Source organism: Delphinus delphis, chromosome 14 (genome assembly GCF_949987515.2).
Source record: "Delphinus delphis chromosome 14, mDelDel1.2, whole genome shotgun sequence".
NCBI classification, from domain to species: domain Eukaryota; kingdom Metazoa; phylum Chordata; class Mammalia; order Artiodactyla; family Delphinidae; genus Delphinus; species Delphinus delphis.
The window spans coordinates 44168178-44195671 of NC_082696.1; positions in this window are offsets into that span (position 1 = coordinate 44168178).

The window sequence follows — 27494 nt, forward strand, 5'->3', positions numbered from 1 at the left end:
ATATCAACAGATTTAAAAAGAAAAATCACATGATCATGTTAATAGATGCAGAAACAGCATTTGACAAAATCCAGTACCCATTTATGATATTCTCAGTAAACTGAGAATAGGACTTGTTCTCAACTTGATAAAGATAATCTACAAAAAATATACAGCTAACGTCACACTTAATGACAAGAAACTCAAAGCTTTCCACTCAGATTAGGTATAAGACGAGGATATCAACATCATACTGGAAGTTCTTGCTAATGCAATAAGGCAAGAAAAGGAAATAAAAGATGTACAGATTGGGAAGAAAGATATAAAGCTGTCTTTGTTCACAGATGACATGATTGTGTAGAAAATCTGAAAGATTCAACAACCAAAAAAACCCTCCTGGAACTAATAAGTAATTATAGGAAGGTTGCAGGATACAGGGTTAATATAAAAAAGTGAATGTCTTTCCTATATAGCAACAATGAACAAGTAGTGAAACTTGAAATTAAAAATATAATCCCATTTACATTAGCACCAAAAAGAAAAAGAAATACTTAGATATAAATCTAACAAAAAGATGTACAAGGTCTCTCAGAGGAAAACTACAAAACTCAAATGAAATAAAAGAAAAAACAAATTAAAGAACTAAATAAATGGAGAGATATTCTCTATTCATAATAAAGACTAAACATTATCAATTTTTCAGTTCTTCTCAACTGGATCCATAGATTCAATTCAATCTCAATCAAAATCTCAGAAAAATTATTTTTATGGATATTGATAAACTGATTCTAAAGTTTATATGGAGAGGCAAAAGATCTAGAATAGTCAACACAATATTAACAAACAGGAACACAGTTGGAAGACTGTGCTACACATCTTTAAGACTTAGTGTAAAGCTACAGTCATCAAGGCAATGTGGCAGTGGTAAAAGGAAAGACAAATAGATCAATCAATGAAACAGAATAGAGAGCCCAGAAATAGATCCACATAAATATAGTCAACTGATCTTTGACAAAGGAGCAAAGGCAGTGCAACAGAGAAAAGATAGTATTTTCAATAAATGGTGCTGGAACAACTGGACATCACATACAGAAAGTGAATCTAGACACAGACTTTATACCCTTCACCAGAATTAACTCAAAATGGATCATAGGCCTAAATGTAAAACAGTAAAACTCCTAGAGGAAAATATAGGAGCAAACCTAGATGACTTTGAGTATGGTGATGCCTTTTTAGATAAAACACCAAAGGCATGAGGCAAGAAAGAAATAATTGATAAGCCAGAATTCATTGAAATTAAAAATATTTGCTCTGTGAAAGACAAGATCAAAAAAATGAGAAAACAATTTCTCCCATAGATTGGGAGAAAATATTTGCAAAAGACACATCTAATAAAGGACTGTTATCTGAAATATACGAAGAACTCCTAAAACTCAACAATAAGAAAATAAATAACTCAGTTAAAAAATAGGACAAATAACTTAAAACAACTTGCCAAAGAAGATATATGGATGACAAATAAGTATATGAAGAGATTCTCCACAAATATCATCAGGGAAATGCAAATTAAAATGAGATACCACTACACACCTATCAGAATAGCCCAAATCTGGAACACTGACAACATCATATGCTGGTGAGGGTGTGGGTAAACATACCTCTAATTTGTAACTAGTGGGAATGCAAAATGGTACAGCCACTTTGGAAAACAGTTTGGTGGTTTCTTACAAAATAAATATAGTCTTATCATACAATCCAGCAATCTCACTCCTTTGATATTTATCCAAAAAAGCTGAAAACTTATGTCTACACAAAAACCTGCACACGGATATTTATAGCAGCTCTATTCCTAATTGTCAAAACCTGGAAGCATCAAATATGCCCTACATGAAAGGGTTAATGAACTGTGGTACACCCAGGCAATAGAATATTACACAGCACTAAAAGGAAATGAGCTATCAAGACATGAAAAAAAATGGAGAAAGTTTAAATGCATATTACTAAGTGAAAGAAGCTCATCTGAAAAGGCGATATACTGTATGATTCCAACTGTATGGTATTCTGGAAAAGGCAAAAGTATAGTGACAGTAAAAAGATTAGTGGTTGTCACGGGTTGAGGGTAGAGATGAACAGGCAGAACACAAGGATTTTTAGGACAGTGAAAATATTCTGTATGTTATTATAACAATGGATATATGTCATCATAATTTTGTCCAACTCATAGAATGTAGAACACCAACATTGAACCTTAAGGTAAACTGGATTTGGGGTGATTATGATGTGCCAATATAGGTTCATTTTTGGTGAAAATATGTACCATTCTGGAGAATGATCTTGACAATGGGGAGGCTATGCATGTGTGAGAGCAGGCGAAATCGCTGTACCTTCCACTCAATTTTGTTGTAAACCTAAAACAGCTCTAAAAAAAATTGTCTTAAAAAAAACAGAGGATATAATCCATTACAAAGGAAAATTGAATCTGAGAGTAGGTAGTGATTTATGGGAAAGAACAGTGAGCAAATAAATGAGTAAAAGTTATTTTTGTCCTTGAAAATAAAAAGTTTGCACTAAAATTCAAAGTGATATTTATGAGAAAGATGGCAAGAGTGGTTGGAATAGTAAAAATACACTGAGATTAAACTCCTATTCATGGAGAGGCTATGGATATGATTATTACTAGATATAGCTTGAAAAATAAATTTAATATGCAAACTAATAGGAGCATAGCAATGCAAAAATGAAAATAAGCTAAACTAAACTTCAAACAGAATGAAAAAAATTAGGATGAAAGACAATGATGAATATAACAGATGGCAAGAAATATGGAAAGGTGAAATGAGATTAACTATAATAGATCACACTCACTAATTAAGATGGCTGACAAAACATTTTAAAGACAGTGGAGGAAAACCAAAATAAATATAGAGGTATCCTGTGTTGATGGCAGCACCCATCATTTTAAAATTATAAATTTTCTCCAAATTAATTTTTACATTTAATGTCTTTCCAACAAAACCCTATTAGGTTTCTTTCAAGAACCTTGACAAAATAAAATAAATATAGAAGGGTATATTTTCACAAAGAACTAAAAATATTTAAAAAGACAAACCAAAAGGGTAATAGATTTCCACTACTAGATATAGAGGTTTCAACAAGAGATTTTAATTAAAATGATATGAGCCTAAATTATTTATAACATATAAATCCATAGAACATGATAGCCAAGGATACATATATTTATCTGTTTCATTGACTCAATGAAAGGTAAATTGATTATATATTGGAATTTTTAATAAAAGAGGTGAGGTCTCTGTAGGAAAACATTGTTGGGACAATTGGCTGTTGGGAGACAAGTCCCCATAGGTCACTTGTGTTTCTTCCATCTTATTGCCCTTTGCTCCAATCTTTATTTTATAGGATATTTTTGTCATCAACAGACTCGGAAGATAGACATAGAGTCTCTCTCTAGAGCAAAGGGCAAGCATCCTTACCACCTATTATAAAAGGTTTGGTTTTCTTTAGCTCAGGAGTTCCTTTTTTATAGCACAACCCACAGCATAGGTGCAGGTGTCATCTTGTTCTCTTCAACTTTCCTTGTGGAAATTGGGGCTCAGGGAATTGGGGCAAAAAACATGATAATCTGGCTACTGCTATTGCTGTGATTAACAAACTATCTGTCATTATTGACCCAGAAATCTCATATCTTCTACTGACAGCTATAAAACATTGTTGGATAACATTTTCGCTTGTTTATAGGGTAAAATATCAAACCCTTCACCGTTCTTACCGTTAGCTATCCATGAGGAAAATATAAAATTATATCCCAATCTCATTCCATACACAAAATATGCTTCAAATACTTGAAGTGTTCAAAGGGAAAATAAAATTTATAACTATCAGAAGAAAATATAGAAAAATATTTCATTACTTCTGCTTAGAGAAGAATTTCTTAAACAAGGGACAAAATAAATTTTGCAAAAAAAAGTTGATAACATGTATTTATTAAGCAACAACAACATCTGTTGTGCAAAAGATGACGCTAACAAAGTTATCATGCAGACACCAAAGGGAGAGAATATTATATATAATACATATACATACATATTATATATGTATATTTGTATTGTTCCAAATATTATAATGAATATTATTAATAAATGTGTACACAGTTCGATAGAAAAAGTGGTAGAGTATATGAATAATCATTTTAAAGAAAAGAAAATATGAATGCACAGTAAACACGAGACTATATTCAATTTCATTGATAGTCAAAAAAATACAAATTGAAGTAAAAATAGGATATATTTACTTATCAGTTTTGAAAAAATATAAATATCTATGATGCTAAAGCAGTGGTGGGAAAGATTATTCTCATAAACTGGTGTATTGCAACTTTAGGAAGCTATTTGCTAGAATCTGGTAAAATTGAAAATGTTCACAATATTTGCAAGTCAGTTCCTTTTTCTAAACTCATACTTCTACCATGGTTAAACATGACATAAATCTTACACTTACAGAAATGTTAAAAGAGCTGAAGAGATAAACTCTAGGCTGCTATTTCAGGGGCAGTGCCCAAAACCATACTGCAGAATATGGAACACTGTCACCTTTGAATTAAGTGCCATGATGCAACATTCTTGACATATTGCTGTCATGGACACCACTGACCCCAGAAACACACTGCCTTTACCACTGTCCCTTTGCCAGAAAAGTGCATTGCCCTGCTTGCCCTGTTTTCTTAACCAGATGTTTTCTGAATTCCAGGCAGTGTCTGATGGGTGGAATCTAATTCCAATGTCTGTTCCCTATGGGAAAGGAAGGCTGGGAATTTTTTTCCTTATTTCACATTGGAGCATCAAGGTTCATCACTGGGAGGAATATTGAAATATGAATCAATTCAAATAAAATTGTTTCTCTTACCTAAATTCATATGCCTTTTAAATGCCCCCCACACTCCAAAACAATGTCTATCTCCTCTAAAACTGCCAGCAGCATAACACACAAATCTTCATAGCTTTCAGACATGGTGGACTTTGGTTTTGAAGACAGGGCATGAGATGTGATGTGTTTCCCTGGGGTCTGAATGGTTTTTAGAGTCAGAGGTTGCTCCTGAGTCAATGCTTTGCACAGAAAAGATTCTCCAATGTTGACTAAACAACATGAATAAATAGTTGAATGAATAAGTTAATGATCTGAAAAACTTAAGACTGGATCTTTTAACCATTTTGTGAGACATAGTACTTCTAACCAAGCTTATATAGCCAAGTGTTCCATTTGGCTGACTGTGTGGCAGTGTACCCAGGAGGGAAGCATCATTCAAGTTTCTTGGAAGCCTCTTCAGGAACTGGCAATTCAAAAAAAGTACTTTCATTTTTCTGGATATTCCTTGGAGAGAGCATCTAAGAAAAGACAATGATACTAACAGCAGTCCACAAATGTGAAAAACTACCAATACCCTTTTTTCTTTCTTTCTTCCTTCCTTTTTAAAATTTATTTATTTTATTTATTTTTGGCTGCATTGGGTCTTAGTTGCAGCATACAGGATCTTTCGTTGCGGCACGTGGGCTTCTCTCTAGTTATGGTGTGTGGGTTTTTCTCTCTCAAGTTGTGTCGTGCAGGCTCCAGGGCGTGTGAGCTCTGTAGCTTGCGGCTCGCGGGCTCTAGCTGAGGCATGCGAGCTCAGTAGCTGTGGCACATGGGCTTAGTTGCTCTGCGGCATATGGGATCTTAGTTCCCTGACCAGGGATGGAACCCACATCCCCTGCATTGTAAGGCGGATTCTTTACCACTGGACCACCAGGGAAGTCCCCCTTCCTTTCTTTCTTGCTTTCTTCCTTCATTCCTTCCTTCCCTTTCTTCCTTCCTTCCTTTCTTCCTTCCTTCCTCCCTCCTTCCTCCCATCTTCTTTCCCTTCCTCCCTCTCTTCCTTCCTTCTTTTCTTTTCTTTTTCTTTCTTTATTTTTGAGTGTCAGTTGGCTCCTAGCTGTACTCATCTACTTATTCTGCATGTTTTCTAAAATATTAATAGAAAGTGTTGCTATACGCATCCTCGGATTTTGTGCTAGGTGATTAGTTGCCCCGTTTATTACCGAATGATGAAAAATCTCATTCATAGGCATGTGGGAAATACATCAACTTGAAAGTAGTGACATACATCAAAAATCAGTTTTCCTAATCAGACATCTGATGTGCCTAGTTATAATTGGAAGGTGTTTTTTTTTTTTAAACTTTCTGATTTATTCCTTAGGACTTCAACTTGACAATCTGGATGTAGAGGTACCAGGAAAAAATTCCCATGGTGATTCCATAGGAGTTCCACAAAGCTCATCTTTCTTTTTCCAATTGAAAGAGTATTAAAACTTTGGCTAATGTGGTAAAAAAATAATTGAACCATTTTAAGTGATTAATATTTTATAATTTCATTGATTTGCCAAGATGATGCTAGTAGGAGTTTGAGACCATCAAATATATGGCCCATATGATGGTGTAATCATGTCTTACCACATACTCAATTCCCATAAACAAGGAAGCAAGAATTTTAAATAATTTCTTGGTTGGGTGGATTGTATGAGTAGCAGTTCATTGCTATGTTCTTCTACCGAGGCTCAAAGAGCAGAATTTCCTTTGTGATACTCAGTGGTGTTTATTTACCTTAGTGGAGGTACGCTTGGTTAGGGTTAATTTTTGCTCTTGCAGTCTCTGAAAGCTCGGTATCTAAAGTTCCCTTAGGTTTCTGATTCACTGATTTCTAGATTTTACCTGTCATTCAGAGACCATGGCATAGGAACAATGGTTCTCAGATAACTCTAGGACTCTTATCCTGTTGGTTTAGAGCCTTTCTTTTAGAGGAAAAATAAATCTTTACCATGGCACCACCTTACAGAATAGCATCCTTTGTTGAAAAATTAGAGTACTGGGGTGTGCTATTGCAGCAGCAACAGACTGGGTTGGCTTACCAATAGCATAGATAGGGCAAGATGAAATGAAAATGGAGTCAAAGCTTGAATTGTGAACATCTGCATATAACTGAGTTTTGCTTTCAGAGGATGCACCATGTTATCAAGCTTGCTTGGTTTTATGCTAAATGTATTATGGCAGCTTTCCCCAAAAGAATTGGTCAACTTCTCTGGAAACTCATTCTAGAAGACAGCTTCATTCTATTTTAGGTTTCTGACAAGGTTTGCATAACATTGCTCCATTAACTAAATTGACATGTATTTATTCATTTGTATTTCATTATTTCAGCAAATATTTACTGGGCCAAATATAAGTGCTAGTTATTATGCTAAACATTATCATATGTTTTGAAAGTGTTCCTATAAAGGTATTCACTGTGATATTGGTACAGACAAGTGAGGCACAATAAGAACTGCCAACATCAGGAAAATGATGTTAGGGCTAATGTTTGAAAACTATGCAGGCACTGACCAGTTAGATAAAGGACTGTAGAGATTTCTATTAGGACAAAGCAGTACCAGGCGTCAATGAAGTAAGCAAGAGCATGGGGCTTTGTAAACAGCTAAGTACACCTGAAAGAGAGGATGAGAAAATAGGGAGTGTTAAGAGTTCACAGGGGCAAAAACATGAAAGCAAAGGAGGCTTGAAGTATTTCAGTGTCAAATAATGACACAATCAGAATTGGATTTTTAAATAGAAAGCCTGGAAGAAAGATGGAAAATAAATTGGAGTTTGGAAACTTGGGGTAGAAGTTAGAAATCTTATCCAGCAGTCCAAGTGCAAGTGATGAAGTAATGAAGTGGCTGTAGATATACAGAAGAAAGAATAAATAAATGACATGGAAATGGTGGAATGGACGAGTCTTGATTACTGATTGCGTGTGAAAGGTTTGGGAGAAAGTCACCTTTGGAATGCCTAGATCTGCAGTTTTCAAAATAAGTACTGAGGTGCTCCAGTGAACTCACAGGATCCTACACAATATTTTAAATTTTTAAGAAAAATGCAGCAATATCTATAGGACACTGTGTGAATTACTAACTCAAGGTAGTTCATAGTTTCAACATTCGATTGTGCTGCCTTCCTTTCAATGATGTCATATCTTTGTAAAGCTAAGTTTTCAGTGGTTGTTGTGATAAATATAAAATATTGCTTTAAAAAATGTAGAGCAAGAAATGAAGGTGGAATTGCACAATATAACTCCATGGTTGGAGAAATTTCACAGAGCTCAGATATACACATCCCCTTAGCAAGTAATCATGGTTATTTAAAAATGAAATAAAATATTATCTTTTAAATTTATTTTTATCATTTTTTCTAACGGCTACTAAATTGTTAGAATCTAAACACTTATTAAATTATTTGGGTCTAATTTCTTACTAAATAGAACTCTTAGGTATTTCATTTGGCTCAGGCTTTTTGTGGAAAAAAAAGCAAAAAACAAAAAAACCTGAGATACTAAAGGCACCACAGATCAAAACAGTTTGGAAATCTCTGGCCTAATGATCTCAGCAGAAAGCCAGAGAAGACAGGGGAAAAATGACCTGGGCAGACACTAAGGACATAGAGTGGTTTATAAACTGAAGTGTCCCCAAAATTTGTGATGGCTGAAAAGGGGAAGAGTATGAATGGTAGTGAGAGGAGAGAAAACAGAGATTAATATGGTAATTAATGATAAATAACCACATTTTTATTTTTTTCCTTTTTTTTTATACGGCAGGTTCTTATTAGTCATCCATTTGATACACATCAGTGTATACCTGTCAATCCCAATCTCCCAGTTCATCACACCACCACCCCCACCCACCACTGCTATCTCCCCTTGGTGTCCATACGTTTTGTTCTCTACATCAGTGTCTCAATTTCTGCCCTACAAACCGGTTCATCTGTGCCATTTTTCTAGGTTCCACGTATATGCGTTAATATACGATATTTGTTTTTCCCTTTCTGACTTACTTCACTCTGTATGACAGTCTCTAGATCCATCCATGTCTCTACAAATTACCCAATTTCGTTCATTTTTATGGCTGAGAAATATTCCATTGTATATATGTACCACATCTTCTTATCCATTCATCTGTCGATGGGCATTTAGGTTGCTTCCATGACCTGGCTATTTTAAATAGTGCTGCAATGAACATTGGGGTGCATGTGTCTTTTTGAATTATGGTTTTCTCTGCGTATATGCCCAGTAGTGGGATTGCTGGGTCATATGGTAATTCTATTTTTAGTTTTTTAAGGAAACTCCATACTGTTCTCCATAGTGGCTGTATCAATTTACATTCCCACCAACAGTGCAAGACGGTTCCCTTTTCTCACACCCTCTCCAGCATTTGTTGTTTGTAGATTTTCTGATGATGCCCATTCTGACTGGTGTGAGGTGATACCTCATTGTAGTTTTGATTTGCATTTCTCTAATAATTAGTGATGTTGAGCAGCTTTTCATATGCTTCATGCCATCTATATGTCTTCTTTGGAGAAAAGTCTATTTAGGTCTTCTGCCCATTTTTAGATTGGGTTGTTTGTTTTTTTAATATTGAGCTGCATGAGCTGTTTATATATTTTGGAGATTAATCCTTTGTCAGTTGCTTCATTTGCAAATATTTTCTCCCATTCTGAGGGTTATCTTTTTGTCTTGTTTATGGTTTCCTTTGCTGTGCAAAAGCTTTTAAGTTTCATTAGGTCCCATTTGTTTATTTCTGTTTTTATTTCCATTACTCTAGGAGGTGGATCAAAAAAAGATCTTGCTGTGATTTATGTCAGAGTGTTCTTCCTATGTTTTCCTCTAAGAGTTTTATAGTGTCCGGTATTACATTTAGATCTCTAATCCATTTTGAGTTTATTTTTGTGCATGGTGTTAGGGAGTGTTCTAATTTTATTCTTTTACATGTAGCTGTCCAGTTTTCCCAGCATCACTTACTGAAGACACTGTCTTTTCTCCATTTTATATCCTTGCCTCTTTTGTCATAGATTAGCTGACCATAGGTGTGTGGGTTTATCTCTGCTGTGGCTATTCGGGGTCTTTTGTGTCTCCATACAAATTTTAAGATTTTTTGTTCTAGTTCTGTAAAAAATGCCATTGGTAATTTGATAGGGATTGCATTGTTGGATTCTGTTTGATAGTATTTTGTTGAGGATTTTTGCATCTATATTCATCAGTGATACTGGTCTGTAATTTCCTTTTTTGTAGTATCTTTGTCTGGTTTTGGTATCAGGGTGATGGTGGCATCATAGAATGAGTTTGGGAGTGTTCCTTCCTCTGCATATTTTTGGAAGAGTCTGAGAAGGATGGGTGTTAGCTCTTCTCCAAATGTTTGATAGAATTCACCTGTGAAGCCATCTGGTCCTGGATTTTGTTTGTTGGAAGATTTTTAATCACAGTTTCAATTTCATTACTTGTGATTGGTCTGTTCATACTTTCTATTTCTTCTTGGTTCAGCCTTGGAAGGTTATACCTCTCTAAGAATTTGTCCATTTCTTCCAGGTTGTTCATTTTATTGGCATAGAGTGCTTAGGATGCTTTGTATTTCTGTGGTGTCTGTTGTAACTTCTCCTTTTTCATTTCTAATTTTATTGATTTGAGTCCTCTCCCTCTTTTTCTTTATGAAGCTGGGTAATGGTTTATCAATTTTGTTTATCTTCTCAAAGAACCACCTTTTAGTTTTATTGATCTTGCTATTGTTTTCTTTGTTTCTATTTCATTTATTTCTGCTCTCATCTTTATGATTTCTCTTCTTCTGCTAACTTTGAGTTTTGTTTCTTCTTTCTCTGGTTCCTTTAGGTGTAAGGTTAGATTGTTTATTTGAGATTTTTCTTGTTTCTTGAGGTAGGCTTGCATAGCTATAAACTTCCCTCTTAGAACTGCTTTTGCTGCATCCCATAGGTTTTGGATCGTCGTGTTTTCATTGTCATTTGTCTCTAGGTATTTTTTGATTTCTTCAGTGATGTCTTGGTTATTTAGTAACGTATTGTTTAGCGTCAATGTGTCTGTGTTTTTTACGTTTTTTTCCCTGTAATTGATTTCTAATCTCATAGCACTGTGGTCAGAAAAGATGCTTGATATGATCTCAATTTTCTTAAATTTACTGAGGCTTGATTTGTGACCTGAGATATGAATTTTCTTAAATTTACTGAGGCTTGATTTGTGACCTGAGATATGATCTATCCTGGAGAATGTTCCGTGCGCACTTGAGAAGAAAGTGTAATCTGCTGTTTTTGGAAGGAATGTCCTATAAATATCACTTAAATCTATCTGGTCTACTGTGTCACTTAAAGCTTGTGTTTCCTTATTAATTTTCTGTTTGGATGACCTGTCCATTAGTGTAAGTGAGGTGTTAAAGTTCCCCACTCTTATTGTGTTACTGTTCACACAATGGTAGAGGTTCACCTTTTGGGAGATAACTGTGCAGGCATCAGACTTCATTGATGCCCACACTGTGAAACCCACCAAGGCCTAATATTTTTCTAAAACTCACAACATGAATTATTATTAAATTTCCAGTAACTAGAAGCAAGAACCCTGGAGTTTGGAATGAGGCTAAACTTGCAGATAATATAAAAAATAAGAGTTCAGGAAATCTTGATTTGGGGCTGAAAACTATCAATGCTAAAGAGATTGCAGTGCCTTTGAACAAGAGCCCAGAATTTAGTCAGAGACACTATGCATCAATTCTGTTCTGGTACCAGTTATGAGATTATTCATTTAAATCACTTAGCACAGAGTAAGCACTCAAAAATACATAGATAAAATGAAGTCTGCCTTGGTGCCTATGTTAATAGTCTTTATAAGAAATGTCTTCATTCCTGCTGTAACTACAGCTTATCTTTGGTTTAAAGTGCTTGTTTAAAGAAACATGTTTATACCATAGAATCTCTTGTTTGAGATTGAAGGTTTATGTGGCATCTCTTGCGCAGTAATGAGTGCTTACACAACGCTGCGTGGCTGCCATCCTTTGGGACCCACAAGAAAATGGACCTCTTGTGAGTCAATCACAACGATGAAAACATTTACAATAAAATTGACTTTCCCTTTGTGTGCAGTTTACATCCACTTGTACAGGGTGAGCTGATACAGGATATCAGCACGTATTCTCACCAAAGGCGATCCTCTTGAGACTCGCGAAAGAAAGGATCATTTCTGAGAAGCTCATTGTGTCTCTTTTTATTTTATGCTATAACTTTTCTTTGACATTACAATGTTTTCTTATGCAAATTGTAACTATTGGCTTTGTATTGTAGTGATCTGTTCTTCTACAGGTAATGGCAGTAGATTTTATAGAAATACAGGCTTGGATGAAACTTCCTAAGCTCTCTCTTTCCATTTGGGCAAGTATAAATCTTTCCCTCCAGTCTTGCCCAGGGATAACCAAGATGAAGCAGCAGGAGACAGATAAAACACAATCAAATCTGGAAAAAAAAAAAGGAGGGGGGTTTCAATTAGTTGCTATCTCAACTGAATAATGGATCCAAAATGTTGCATATCTGCAAGGAGTTCCACTGAGTTGTTTGAGGCATAAATATGACCACTCCTTGCTTCGTGTACTGGTTAACTCCTGAACAACACAGTGAGTCTTGGTTCTAGGGTAGGAGTGAGTTGGGAGAACCAAACAGATGATACAGCATTGTTTTTATTTGTCACCGATATATTTCTGAATTTGGGAAATTAAGCCTTGGGAGTAAAATGAGAGGTGTAAGCAGATTTTGCTGACTCATTCCATTCTGTCATAGTTCAGAATTAGGTTTGTGATAGACATAGGTGACTTGTATGAGAGGAAAGCAAGACTGTAGTTTTGAAACTGACTGATTTCCCATGTGGATTATAGTTTTATTAAAAAAAAAACTAATAAATACCAACCTAATTACCTTTCCAACTAACAAACTAATCAAACAATAAACAAATACATAAAGTAAAATAACAGCTGAGCAAGTTTAAACGTGTTTGAAGTTTACATTTGTTACACTTAATCTGTGAGGGGAGAAACAGCTCATTCCTAACTGTTCTTGTGTTATAATTCATTTACTGTCTCTGTTCTGTTTATGTGATTGCATGATTCATCAGGCCCTAGCAGGAAATGAGAGGTCTGTTATTCCCAAGAAATGGCGTGTCCCATCCTGCATTTCACTCCTTTTGTTTTTCAGATCCTATGTCTTAAAATAAAGTAGAATTCCTCAAGGACAGCATCCTCTCTTCTACATATAATTTGCTATGGATAAAGCAAGAGGCAGTTGGTGACTGATCATAATTACATTAATACAGAAAATTGCAAATTCCCTATATATATGTGAGATAGCTGAATTCATTAGAACTACATTTAATAATATGGGAGTTAGTTTAATGTTAAGGTACCTTTACTATAAAACATATGAAGAGTATACTACATTTTGAGATTCATGAAGATGCTGGTCTGCACATGCCTAAACAGTGTCGGGTTTGGCAGACTCTACAGTCATATACACTCACATAACTGATATCTAAACAGTTGGATGTATCTAGATAGAAAGAAGATGTATGACTTATACACCACCAAAACATTGAAACTTTCATTAATTTGGAATTGTAAGCTTGTGTGTGTGTTTTCATGGCTTAGAATTAAATTGTGAGTGTTAACATTGGAAGCCTGAAACCTTTCTGAATAACTCTGCTTCGTGCTGCCTCATGTTTTATGCAAATTATGTTTTTGCTAGAATTGCATTGCCAGGCTACATTAAACTTTAATGTACTTAGAGAAGAATTGGATTATAAAAATTACTGTTATTATCATCATGTCTATATAAAGAAATTAAGGAAATTATTTGAACATTTTAAAAAGAGACATAGGGAATAAGAATGAATGATAGTAGAGGAGGAAAATTATTAGTTTTAGTCTATAGTACCATTTGGTGCTTGGTATCAAAATTTAGGCCAATCCTTCATAATCAGCCTTACTGTAAGATTCACATTCAAGAGTTACTATTTTCTCTTTAAAGTGAGCTTAGATGCTAGTCAGTCTCTTTAAGTTAGATTCTTCTTCAGAAATGAGTGTCTAATACTTGCAGAAATTTTCTGACTAGGTAAAAAGATTATTATAATTACATAATATATTATATATTGTATATGTAATGTAATTAATATGATATGACTATGAGGAATACAATCTCCTTGGTATCCATAGGGGATTCATTCCAGGACCCCCATGTATATCAAAATCCTCAGATGCTCAAGTCCCTTATATAAAATGGCATAGTACAGTTGCCCCTCCGTATCTCTGTATCTGTGGGAAATGCATCTGGGGATTCAACCAACTGCAGATAGAAATCCTAGGTTGGCTGAACTCATGGATACAAAAGGCCTGACTATATATTCTTATGTGCCTTGCACTTCATATACTTTCTAAATTCGATTTAGGATAGACTGAAACCTGACACTGAAGGATTTCTTTTAGAGATTTTCCATTCCTATAGGACTTGCCTAAATATAATTTGGGCTTTTTCAATACCTTTGTCTTAAATGCCTACAGACTATTTTAAAAAGTTAATAGAAACAAAAGTGTTTTTTTTTGTAATTTCCTGATATATATGTTTACATATTATACATTATTATAATGTTATATTATATATTACATATTTATTTAAATATATGTTTACACACATTTTTAAAGAAAATGCCTGTTTCATCTTTTACCATTTAGTTAAGGAAGTTAGTGATTGTAAAACAAACAGAGTATTTGAAGAAATTGATAAAGGCTTATACAGTTACATTTTGAGGTTTATCCCCAAGTGAATGTATTAGGCTGGAGAAAAATACACTCTGGAAAAGATATGGAAATAAAGACCAGTGAAGGGGGTGCTAGATAGATATATTTGATGCTTCTTTCTTGCCTTATTAATTAATTTACAACTGTAGATAATCTCAAAATTTATCCACATATCTTTCTGATAATTCCATTCCTTTCTATAGACCTGAGTTTCTATTTGGTATCACTTTATTTTGGCCTTTAAAATTTCCTTTGACATTTCTTTTACTGCAGGTCTGCTGGTATTCTACCAGTTGGTTTTTTTTTTTTTTTCTTTAAGATGTCTTCATTTTTTGAAGGATAATTTTGTTGGTTATACAATTTTGGGTGAAAAGTTTTGGGTTTTTTTTCTGTTAGCACCTTAAAGTTGTTTAACAATTGTCTTCATATCCACAATGATTATGATGAGAAGTTTATTTTTTAACTTTGTCTTCTACATAAGCAACCATGTATGCAATGTGTCATTTCTATTTGTATACTTTTAACATTTTCTCTTTACCTTTATATTAAGTGATTTGTTCACGATATGTCAAGGTGTTGTTTTCTTCAGATTATCCTACTTAAGATAAACTGAACTTATTAAAAATCTGTAGGTTTAAGTTAACTAAATTTGAGAAATATTCATTCACTTTTTCTTCAAATATATTTTTCTATCTATATTCTTTCTTGAACGTCACTCGTGTTGCTGCAGATATCAGTAGTTCTTTTATTTTATAGCTGAGTAAGTTTTCCATTGTATGGATGTACCACTATTAGTATATCCATTCACCATTTGATGCACATTTTTTGGTTGTTTTTCAATTTTCAGCTACTGTAAATAAACCAGGACTGTGGGGAGACAATTGCAATGTGTCTTGTAATTGAAAAGAAAGGAAAGAAAAAATAAATCATTAGCTCATAGAGTATGTGATCACCAAAATTCCATATGACTCAACATCAAAATACCTTGACATGAACATTAGGCTGCCTTCTTGCATTTATGGCTTTGAGTATATTTCATTTTGGTGTATTAGAGAGACATAGTCAAGGGCACATTTTCTAATTCTTTTCTTCAACTTCTAAACAATATCCTAAAGTGATGTAATTCAATATAAACTTTGGATTTTCATTAATTTAGTAAGAGTTTCCTGTAGATATAGAATAACCACAGTTTGGTTATTTTTGATCTGTTTTCGTTAGAGACCAGTAGAGCATATGATTTTCAGAATTTCTTTCAGACTTTTCAAGGTCCAAAGGTGACTCCCTGCCTTTCATTTCTACAGTGAATTTTTTTCTTCAAAGACAGAGGTGCTATTGATGCCCTCTGTGGTTCCTCGTCTCAGCTAAGAATGATGAATTTGGCTTTCACAGTTATCCCAAGGGATCTCATGCCATAAACGCATTTTCAGTCATGCAGTCTGTGGAGTCAGCTTGTAGGTTTGGCAAACAGTAGAAAACAAACTTATTATACTTCTCAGCCTTACTTGTGAAAACAGCAGTCCTCCTCTAGTCTCAAATCAAAAATTGTAGAATTTTCCATAATAGATTGGAAACCTGTTAGCTTCATGGGGAAGTTAAATTTATGTTTTGTACAGCAGTTTCATTTTTTTGCAGTTAAATCACAGTGACTCACATACATACTAGTCCAATCCCTAAATATTTCAAGGTACGTTCTAGACATTATACAATTAATCTACCCAAGGAAACTAGAAAGGGCCTCATAGGATTTCTTTTATTCTGAACAAATAATAAATATGTAATGGATTAATTATACATCTGATTCCAATTTTGAAATAAATCTGATGTAAAGTTGCTATAAATTATTTTGAAATACCTCCTTTCTCCTCTCTGCAGTGTCTCCCTGCTACCCGCCCCTGTGCCATCTTGGATTATTAGTATTAAAAATGAGGACTTTTATGTCCAATGCCTCTGCTTAGGGGTGAGAGAGCAAATATTCATTCATGTTACACAAAAGAGTAAGCTAAAAACCAAGAATAGTAAGTGACCTAGGCTTTTGTTTATAGTTGGGAAGAAATTTTCTATATGCTGCTGCTCTGCAGAGAGTTCTATTAAAAAAAAAAAGGATCTTCAAAATTACCATGAGATCAGGTATATTTAGTTAATGCTGTTAATCATCTTTTCTTAAATGTATTTTCATAGAAAAAATGATGTGAGGATACCTCTACCTGTGGATAAAAAACATTTGCATAATTTCCTGAATTGAGCCTGTTTATTATTGTTGATTGACAAATAAGCCACATCACTGCATGCATACCACCTTGTTTTGACAGTGAATAAAATTAATCACATATACTGATGGCCTGCTCTGTGCTAATTACTATCCAGTAGTTTGGGATTCAATGAAGAAAAGGGCATGGTTCTGCCCTCCCTGTACTCACAGCTGACAATCAAGTAGAGACATACAAATTAACAAAAGAATTATAGTACAATGAGTGCAGACATAGATGTTTATACAATTTATATGGCAGCAAAGAACAGGAAGTGTTTTACTCTTATTTATGATTATCAAAGAAAAAGAGAAAGATTAATTGGCCTTTGTTTTTATAATTAATTAATTGGTTGTGTTGGGTCTTCATTGCTGCTTCTCATTGTGGTGGCTTCTCGTTGCGGAGCATGGGCTGTAGGTGTGCAGGCTTCAGCAGTTGTGACATGCAAACAGTAGTTGTGGCTTGCGGGCTCTAGAGCGCAGGCTCAGTAGTCGTGGCACACAGGCTTAGTTGCTCCACAGCATGTGGGATCTTCCTGGACCAGGGCTGAAACCCATGTCCCCTCCCTTGGCAGGTGGATTCTTAACCACTGTGCTACCAGCGAAGCCCCCTGACCTTTTATAGGGTTTCGAAGGTCTCTAAGAAGACAAAGAAGAGAGAGAAATTCTAGGCAGAGGAAGCAACATATAGAAAAGTTCAAAGGTGGGGGGAAAAAAGTGTCTGTATTTGGGGATATGTTAAGTCTCTGGAGTATAAAGAGTGAGAAAGAAGCAGCAAGTTAGAAGGCAAAACTGATGAGTGGGGCAAATCAGGAAAGGCCCTATGTGCCAGCCGATAAATATGCACTGAACCTGCAGTCCCAGTGAATGCCATGACCACTTATGGACTGTAGGTAATTTAATCTGGATCCTCATGGAGAATAATGGGCAGAGCTGAAGGAGAAGAGACTGATTAGCAGGCACTGAGAAAGTCTAGACATGAGATAACAAGATCTCATTCAGAGTAGTGGCAATGGTGACAGAGAGAGGCAACAGAAGAACAGATATGTTTTAGATGATTTATATCACAATTGGGGGTATCAAACAGATAGGGAAGGTCTAGAATGATCCCTAGTTTTTTTGTCTTGAATAAATGAGCAGTATGATAACATTACATGGTACATGGGATAGGGATGGCAGAGTGACTTCTGACAAGAATTACAATAGTATTGCTCTTTGTAAATCATATTTATACTATAATCTTTCTCTCTGGAGAGAACCTAGGACCATCATGAGTCTGGGTTTACACAGGACAGTCCCAGTTTATGCCTGTTGTTTCAGATACTAATTAGTAACTGATAAGGTGTATGGCTATGTTAGCTGTGATAGATTGCCAAACTAAAAGAATGATTTTTCTGTCTTTTATCCCTCAGAAAGTTCTTCCTTTTGAATTCACTTGCACTTCTAAAAAAGTCCATGGAAGGTACATTCCTCTGTCAGACTCCTAAATTACTATAACATGTACGAAATTATTTTCTTATGGATCTACCTGCTCCAGTAGATTGTCACTTTCCTGCGTATAAGAACTTCATTTAAAAAATTCTCTGGGGCTTCCCTGGTGGCGCAGTGGTTGAGAGTCCCCCTGCCTATGCAGGGGACGCGGGTTTGTGCCCCAGTCCGGGAAGATCCCACATGCCGCGGAGCGGCTGGGCCCGTGAGCCATGGCCGCTGAGCCCGCGCATCCGGAGCCTGTGCTCCACAACGGGAGAGGCCACAACAGTGAGAGGCCCGCGTACCGCAAAAAAAAAAAAAAAAAAAATTCTCTGGCTGCTAGAACAGTACTTGCCACACAGTAAGTGCGCTCTTCTCTCGCGCGTCTCTCTCTCTCTCTCTCTCTCTCTCTCTCTCTCAAGTTATCTTAAGTGTACATTGATTGGTCCTATATATGGTTATTGTGATTTCATAATTGGTCATAAAGTTAAGAGATTCACTAGGGAAGATGTAAAAGTTTTCCTCAGAGAAAACTATGATAGGCAAAGGGTTTGGTGAATTTTGAAATTATCTGGAAAAATTCCTGGGGATTTGGATATTATGTTGTAAAATTTTCTCTCTTATTAAATAGTTATTTTGGGGACTTTAATGTCTGTGACTCCTAGTTTTAATATCTGCAAATGTCCTTGATTTTCCACATTACTGATTGTTATTTGGATCTGCTGACATAATGAATTGGCACTTTACACCATAAAAAAAAGATATGCAAATATTTGTTGGTGTTATTACCTTATTACAGATATTAGTGTTACAAGGTTTATAATGATAATATGTTTCTTTTGCAGTGGAAATTTTTCTTAATCACTGAGGCTTTTTAACAACTTCTTAAATTTGGAGAATGGAAGTATAATTATTAGATAAAGAGGCCAACTGGAAAAAAAAGAATAAGCAAATTCTTAGTTGAAAATAATAGTGCCAATGAACGCAATATTGCACTTGATGAAAATGAGTCAGTTTCTACAACACTGATATAGAAGTACATTTGAATTTTATTAAAACCCTGTGATTTTTAAGTTTCTTATATAGTATCCTCACTAACAATAACTGCTTTAAAAGTAAGGTGATATTAACATTTTATAGCTATGTTTTTAAAAAATGTCAGAAAAATGGAAAAAGAAAATTTATCCAGAAAATCAAAAAGAGAAAAGTGAAACAAACCTATTCACTCAGAACTGCTGAGTTCAGGGTGTCCATAGAGAGAAGGATCATGAGAATAATTAGCCCAAAAGTCAAAGAGAGAAGGAAGTGTTAATTTGAATAGACTGCAAGTGTATTATATCTGCTTTCAGCATTGATTAAGTCTTCAGAACACTTTCATCAGGGGAATAAGAGCTGTGAAGTAAATATTAAAATCCTACCACAGAATACTATTCTCAAGAAAATCAATATACCAAAGAAAAATTACACTAAGGTAAATGCATACACACATATGTATTAATATAGCTTAGTGATCTGAGAGGAGACACTATTATTCATGTTATTTTTTCTAATATATATTTATATATTATATTTTAATTGTATAATTTTATTTATAAAATGGTATTAGTGTTTCATATATATTTTATTTGTCCATAGATTTTCAAATATAATACTGAAAATGAATATTTATATGTCAACCTTACTTTATAAAGCATTTATATATATGTATACATATATATATAGTATATATATCCAATATGATATATATATACTTTAAAGTTGACAAAGTAAAATTGACATATAAATTCATTTTGAATCTTATATTTGAAAGTTGCTGGACAAATAAAACATATATAAACACTAATATTATACCACTTTACAACAAAATAATATAAAGAATTAAAAATCCATTCATTTGCTCGCTTAATTCAACCCATTAGATTAAACTAGTCATACACCTCATGTGCAGATACACAGATTAACATGTTATTTGAATCGAAGGGAGGAGAATGTAGGTAAAGAGTAGGAATTGGAGTTATGAGATCAAGAAAAAGAATAAAAAATTCTTCATTAAAAAACACAGCATGAATAAAAGATCAAAATAAATCTATATGTGCTGATATATGAATGTCTATGAGATATGAAATGAAAAAAATCAAGTCAAGTAAGTATAACTCCTATATTTGTGCCTATAGTCTTGTGTATGATCCATGAGAAAGATGTATCCATATGGGGAGGAAATGTTTAACTTTGCCATTATGCACATTTACTGATTTTTTAAACAAACAGGAATTACTTTTAAATTTGAGAAACCCCAAACAGAGAAAATTTGAAGCATAAATGACGTAATGTCTTTGTCCACGTGGAGCACATGAATATATTTGTCTCTTAGACGTACTCTAGTATTGATCAAATGGATAATTAATGTATCGTGTTCTTAGATACTTAGTGAAGAGCAGATATTTACTAAATTACACTAAATGTGCTTATCTTCTAGTGTTAGGTCCAATAGGAGCTGATATTAATTCTTCTTATTTCATCTCTTTTATTATTTTCCTCATTCCCATTCTCAGTCATTCTGTGTGTATATCATGTTGAACTACTGATAAATATGCAAATTTTCTACAATCTCCTTTTGTATTCTATAGGACTCTGATACATACATACCCCAGGTCTCTTTCTTTAGGAACTCTGGTTTTATGTTCTACCACTAGGGAGACTTCCTGAATCCCCAAAACTGAGTCAGTCCCAACTGTTTACATACTGTCTTACTCACTGTTCAAAACCCTATCACACTGAATTCCAACTATATCTTTACTTGCTTGTATCCTGAGATGGGCTTTAAATCAGAAGAGGGCTGTAATCATATCTGCAGTGTCTAACTCAATGATTGGTACCTAAGTGATTCTCAATAACTATTTTAAGTGAAAAAGTTAGCAGTTAAATTGGCCACTCTCTTTGAGCAAGATATTGGATATTTAAGCACCCAGAATAATTTTGGTCCAGCTACTGTACCTTTATTGCAGGTAAACTGGCTGATATACCTTTTATTCCCACATCCATAATAATATCAATGGATATTTTGTGCTCTTTCAGATAATTATTAAATCACTAAGAAAATACATTTAAACTTGGCACATTATTATATATGCCAAGTTCTCGTAGGTCTATATTAGACTCAAAAGATGGAAGTTAAATTTTGTTGATAGAAAGGACATAAATGTATAATAGAATTAAAAATTTAAGGTATATGTATATATATACACATACATATGTACGTACATATATATATGGATCTATGAGATGACAAGCTAGAGTTAATGACAATTTTAAAAGACCCAGATGTGTATCTAATATTATAAGACTACTTTTGATTGGTCCCTATTAATGCTGAGTTATCTCAAGGACTGGTTGATATCAACTAATAAAAACACTTTTATAATAGCCACCTAGACAGCAAATACTTTTCAGGGTGCTTACTAAGGCACAACTCACTTACTATTATTGGCAGTAATTACAGTGGTTCAAGGTTGGAGTCCAGGTATGCCTCTTGTTATTAACACCTAAATCCAGATATCCACTGAACATTGGCTAGAGAGCATTCTCCCTATTGAAAATATTGGAAATACCAAAATGATTTTGGCTTAAATAATTTGGAGATAAAAAATGGAAAGAAAAGGGCTTCCCTGGTGGCGCAGTGGTTGAGAGTCCACCTGCTGATGCAGAGGACACGGGTTCGTGCCCCGGTCTGGGAAGATCCCACATGCCGCGGAGCCTGCGCATCCGGAGCCTGTGCTCCGCAACGGGAGAGGCCACAACAGTGAGAGGCCTGCGTACCGCAAAAAAAAAAAAAAAAAAAAAATTAACCTTTTTGTAAAACTCATTTGTACTGTTTCAGTTGTTTCAAATTACGTATTGAAATGTGTTAAGCTATAAATAGGTGGCGTTTCCTGCTGTAAAGTGCTCTGCGGAGGGCAAACATTCCCAAAGATTAAATTGCACACAAAAAATTCATATAGTTTATGTTGCTCAAGATGGAGGGGGTGCTGTCTTCTATTACAGTGCAATGATGCATTAACCTAAACGATGGAAGTCCACAAATAGATATCCTAACGTGGTCATACCTGGGTTTTTGTTGGGCAGAATATACTTGTAATAAAATAAAATATATTGCTGGTGCCTAAGACATGGTTAGGGAGCATGGAAAGTATTCTGGTCCAGTAATTTTACGAAATAAAAGTTAGGTTTCTACTCACTAATAGAGGTTAGCAACATAGCCTGTGCAAACAGGTCCCAAACAAAATGACTACTTTAAAATTTAGGAGGAGTTGTGATTAATTGAATTAGGAAAGTTTCTGGGTGTATCATTACTGCCTAGGCGCAAAATTTATCCTCCCTTTTTAAGAATCAACTTAGGCAGGGAAAGTTCTGGAAATATATAAGCCAAATATTAATGACAGTGGTGAGGGGTAGAGAGATTTAAAAAAATAAAGGTATAGACACTTTTACTTTACACCTTCCAATTATTCCGATGCACATTTAGGTTAAGTTGCCTTCTTTTTCTATTTGCAACTAAAAACTTAGTGAATATATATATGTATGTATATATATGTGTGTGTATATATGTATGTATATAGATGTATATATATGTATGTGTATATATATAGGTGTGTGTGTGTATATATACATATATATATATATATAAAAGAGCAATTATTTTAAGATGATCTTTTTAAGGTATCTATGTCCTTGATTGTAGTACCTTCTTTTTTTTTAGGGAAGAAAACAGGCTGTAAACAACTTTGTATTATCAGTTCTGCCCAGTTCCTGGCACAAAGTTGTACTCCACAATTGTTGATTTATTTTATGCACTTGTGTTTCCATGCAGAAAACACACAAACAAGAAAACCCACGTCTCTTTTCTTAAAAGAACAGGTAGACATGGTTTGCATTTGGTGTGACCGCTGTTGGGTATCATCATTCCCTTACCGGCTCCAAGTAGTTTGATCAGTCACCCTTAACACCTTCCTTTCCCTTCTCAAGCTTTTCCTGCCAACCCTCGTCCCTGATCCATCCACATAAATTCACGGGCAAATAATTATTTGGTTTCTAAGTACTGTTTCTATGACTCCAAACTCCCTTTCATCCAGATCCATCTCTGCTTCTCCACAGCTGCCAGCGTAGTTCAACACCTCACCATTTTTCAGCACCACTCTCCACCTCTCACCTGGAACATGGTAATGACCTTCTAGCTGGTCTTTCTGCCTTTAGCGTCTCATATTCCAATCCATCATACATGGAACAAGCAGCATCATAATTTAAAAAATAGATTTAGTAGTATACCTGCCATGCTTAAAACAAATAAAAACAAAATATTTATGGTTTCCTCTTGCTTACAAGACAAAATCCCAACTGTGATAAAGTGGAGATTTTTTTTAATTTGGTTAATGTTTATCGTTAAAATCCTTAATTTCCATGGATTACTCATAGGTGCCTGAAACATGTTAGCTGACTTTTATTTTTGGAGTAAAATAATAGACATCTATTATCTTAACCTATTTAGAATTTGTCTTGAGTGTAGAGTTGTACTGGTTAAACAAATGTTATTTCCCTCCATTATAGTGATTTTTGCTATGTTCATAATCTAAAATAGGAGCTGAAGGATTAATGATATGTCAGATCTTCTTTAAATCTATTCTCAACAGCAACACAAACTGCAAAAAGAATCCGCACTATTTAAGTGGAAATACATCAATCACAGAAATGAGCAGGCTGCAGGTCCAAGTCAATACCTTCCAGCCTCTTAAACAGAGAGAAGGGAAGCAAGTTTGCTTATGTTCAATATGCCAGAGAGCAGGGATGAATAGCAGTAGTGAACATCTCTGACTGCAGCTTGCCAATATTAACTTGAAAAATTATCAATCATTAATCCATCACAGTCCTAATTATTACTGAACTTCTGCATTAACAGGAAAGGAAATTTAATGAAATAGGTTAAAGAGCTTTGGTTTAAAAAATCATCTTATTATTAGATTACATCTAAAGACTCATCCTCATACTAATGAACCTAAACATTCAAAAGAAATCCTGTGGCAAGTTATGAAAGAAGTTATGTTGTAGAAGAAATCAAACGTTTTAAGACCTACTCATTCCCTCAACAAGAAGTCTCATTATTCTAATATTTTTTCATATTTAAGGTGATGTAGGAAACTCCAGAGCGTGTTTATGTTATTAAATATGAACAGTGGAGGAATGGCTGAGCATTCTGCTTTGCTTAATCACGTAAGACCCAATGACAATTAGAGGGAACAAAATTTTCATAATAGATTGAGATAGTGTTTGGCATTAACATGATCAGTGGTTTAGTTGAAGAGCAGGATGATGTAATGAACTCTGAGAGTTGAAGACTGAGTAGTTTAAACAGGATGCCAGGCTGCTCAGTTGCAAATGCCTATAATATTAAACCCGGTCGATCTGTCATTTTTATCCTTTCCTTTTGTCTGGGGAGATATAGGGATGATGCCATGCTTACTCTGTGAAACATGCCTATGGAAGATGGGCAGAGTCAAAGATTCGTTAGGATGCTTCATCATTTAATTTCATAGTATGCTTCATAAGCCTTCATAATCTTTATCCTATTTTTGTTTTAAATAACTGTGAAATCCTTGCAGTACATTGTATATTTTTAACACATTAGATTCATATCTAAAGAATAAAACCAGCTAATGAAGATAGTTTTTTATATTGTTTTTAATATGAGCAATTCTTTCAAATTTCCTTTTACAAAATCTGAATGTTTTAGACATACACAACTTAATTGCTGTTGTTTTTACGAGAGCATTTCAATAAAAGAGAAAAAGACTCCATTTGGTTTTCCTGCGTAGAGAATGAAAGCAGCAGGAAAAAATGCTGTTACTCAAGTCTATAAAAGTCAACGTCAGTAAAGCTAATGATACTTGAAAATAATATTTAAAGTTGAAAGCAGAGTAAAGTAATGGCCATTAGCCTCTAGTGCCTAGATGTGCCTTCCCAGTTGATGGCATGTATGGTAGGATATTATATCTGATAATTCAAGTAGCATATATAGTCACCCATTAACCTCTGGAGAGTCAGGGATCCGTGGCAAGCCCAGAATGTGCCACTTAACAACGTCTCCATTACTTTCAGTGGTCAAACTCTGTAAAAGTGAATATGGATATGTTCTGAAGTACTTCTGGTGATTTTTGCAGAAAGACATATTTGGAACAGTAGTCAAAGGCTCTTAAGAGTTAATTAAATATGACTTAGATTATATCAAAAAAATGATAAAAAAACCCTGCATTCGGCCGCTTGTGAAAAGCATTCCTATGATGGTCGCTAAAACACTTTGCAATAATTCTGTAATACTGCCCTCTTTGGTCAAAATGATTGATCCAAGAGCTATATTTCCAAAGAGATTGAAATTTGGAAAGCAAATGTTTTTAAGGTATCTTATTATCTTATTTATTTATTTTAAGCTTTACTGAAAAGTCAGTGCCATCAAGCTCTATCCCTTAAATTTAATTCTGTAAATCTTTTGTTACCTTTTTTTTTCAGTGTTTAACTTCAGGAAACTGTGTTGTTAAAGCAATGTTTTTATTTATATGGGAACTGTGAACCTAATCATGTGTTGTGCTTGCCCTAAAATTGCCTTTCTTGTCATGATCTCTTTTGTTTTGAAGCTGAGTTAAGGAGCAAACTCAGAGTTAAGTCAAATCACTCAGAGTATATCCCATTATAAAAATGGGCTAAAAGAGGCATTTAAAAGATAAGTGAATAAATGCTCAAGGGAAAAGTGACAGAAAAGAACGGTGAACAAGAAAAATACACTTTCTAACTACTAAGAGATTCATTTACACTTTGATTACTAAAATGTTTTGCCAGGTCATTTAGATTCTGTGATTAAAAAAAAAAAAGCTCATTGATGAACATATCAACATGCTGTTCTTTTTATCCGTACTTGGCTTAGTGTGTGTATTCTTTTTACAAGCTTGCCATCAACTCTTCATTTTAATTTAATTTTTACTTTTTATGTTGGAGATAGTTTTAAAAGCCAAATAATTCTACGAGCTTACTAAGAAACAGACCAGTTTCTCCTTCCCTGCAAGTCCTATATACCATAGGCTCTTACCTCTTTTAGCCGTTTTGATTTTTAATTCTTTTTTTCTGGTAATCCTCTCCATATTTCCAAATAACAAGCTTATAATACGGTTCTTAATGTTTCAATTTCAGAGTTATTGGATTTTTACTATGAAAAGTGTAGTTCTTTGAAGATTTTACCACTTGTAGGCCTGTGCTTTCTCGCTGAGTTTTCAGTAAAACTCTCCCACATCCAGCAAGCTTTGTGTTTCAGTTCCTCAGCTCCCATCTCTTCAGTAGCCACCCACCACAACTCTGTCTTGTGAGGAAGGGGCTCTGAGCATCTAAATGCTTAGTACACAGCTTTCCAGCCAGTCCTACTTCTAGCGCCACCTGGACACTTCAGTGGAGTAATTTTTGAGCCTTCTGGGGTTTTCTGGTGGCAGTCAGCTTAACTCCCTGCTTCAGCGTCTCCAGACCTAAGTTTCAGCTTTCTTCAGTTTGCTTAATCAGCTATCACTTTTACATGTGCTTTCCGGCTTCTGAAATTTTGTCACTGTCAGCTCATCCTGTTATCTTTGTTCCTGTGGAATTATACAGTCTTTTATCCTTTTCTTTATGTGTGTGAGGTTTTTGAAAAGAGCACAGGTGCACAGTTTTCATCCTTCCATGTTTGTGTCATTGTTTTTTTCTATCTGTTACGAACTCATTAGAGGTATTCAAATATAGTAATATTACAAAAATGGTTTTATATAAAATAGTTCAAATCATTATGATCTCTTCTGCTTATTATGATTTTAATCATATTTATTTCAACAATTTATAATCTCTATACCACTAGTTCATTTCTCATTCTTATAATAGCTACTCTTACATGTGCTTGATAATAAGACTGAATTCTACTAACAGCACAAAGAAATGCTTATTTGACGTTTGCAAATGTCTACAAAATGTCAACTCATTAGTCCTTTCTCGAGCCCTGTGGAATAGTTTCCAAGAGGCAACCTTAACTTTACTTTTACAGATAGAATAGCTGA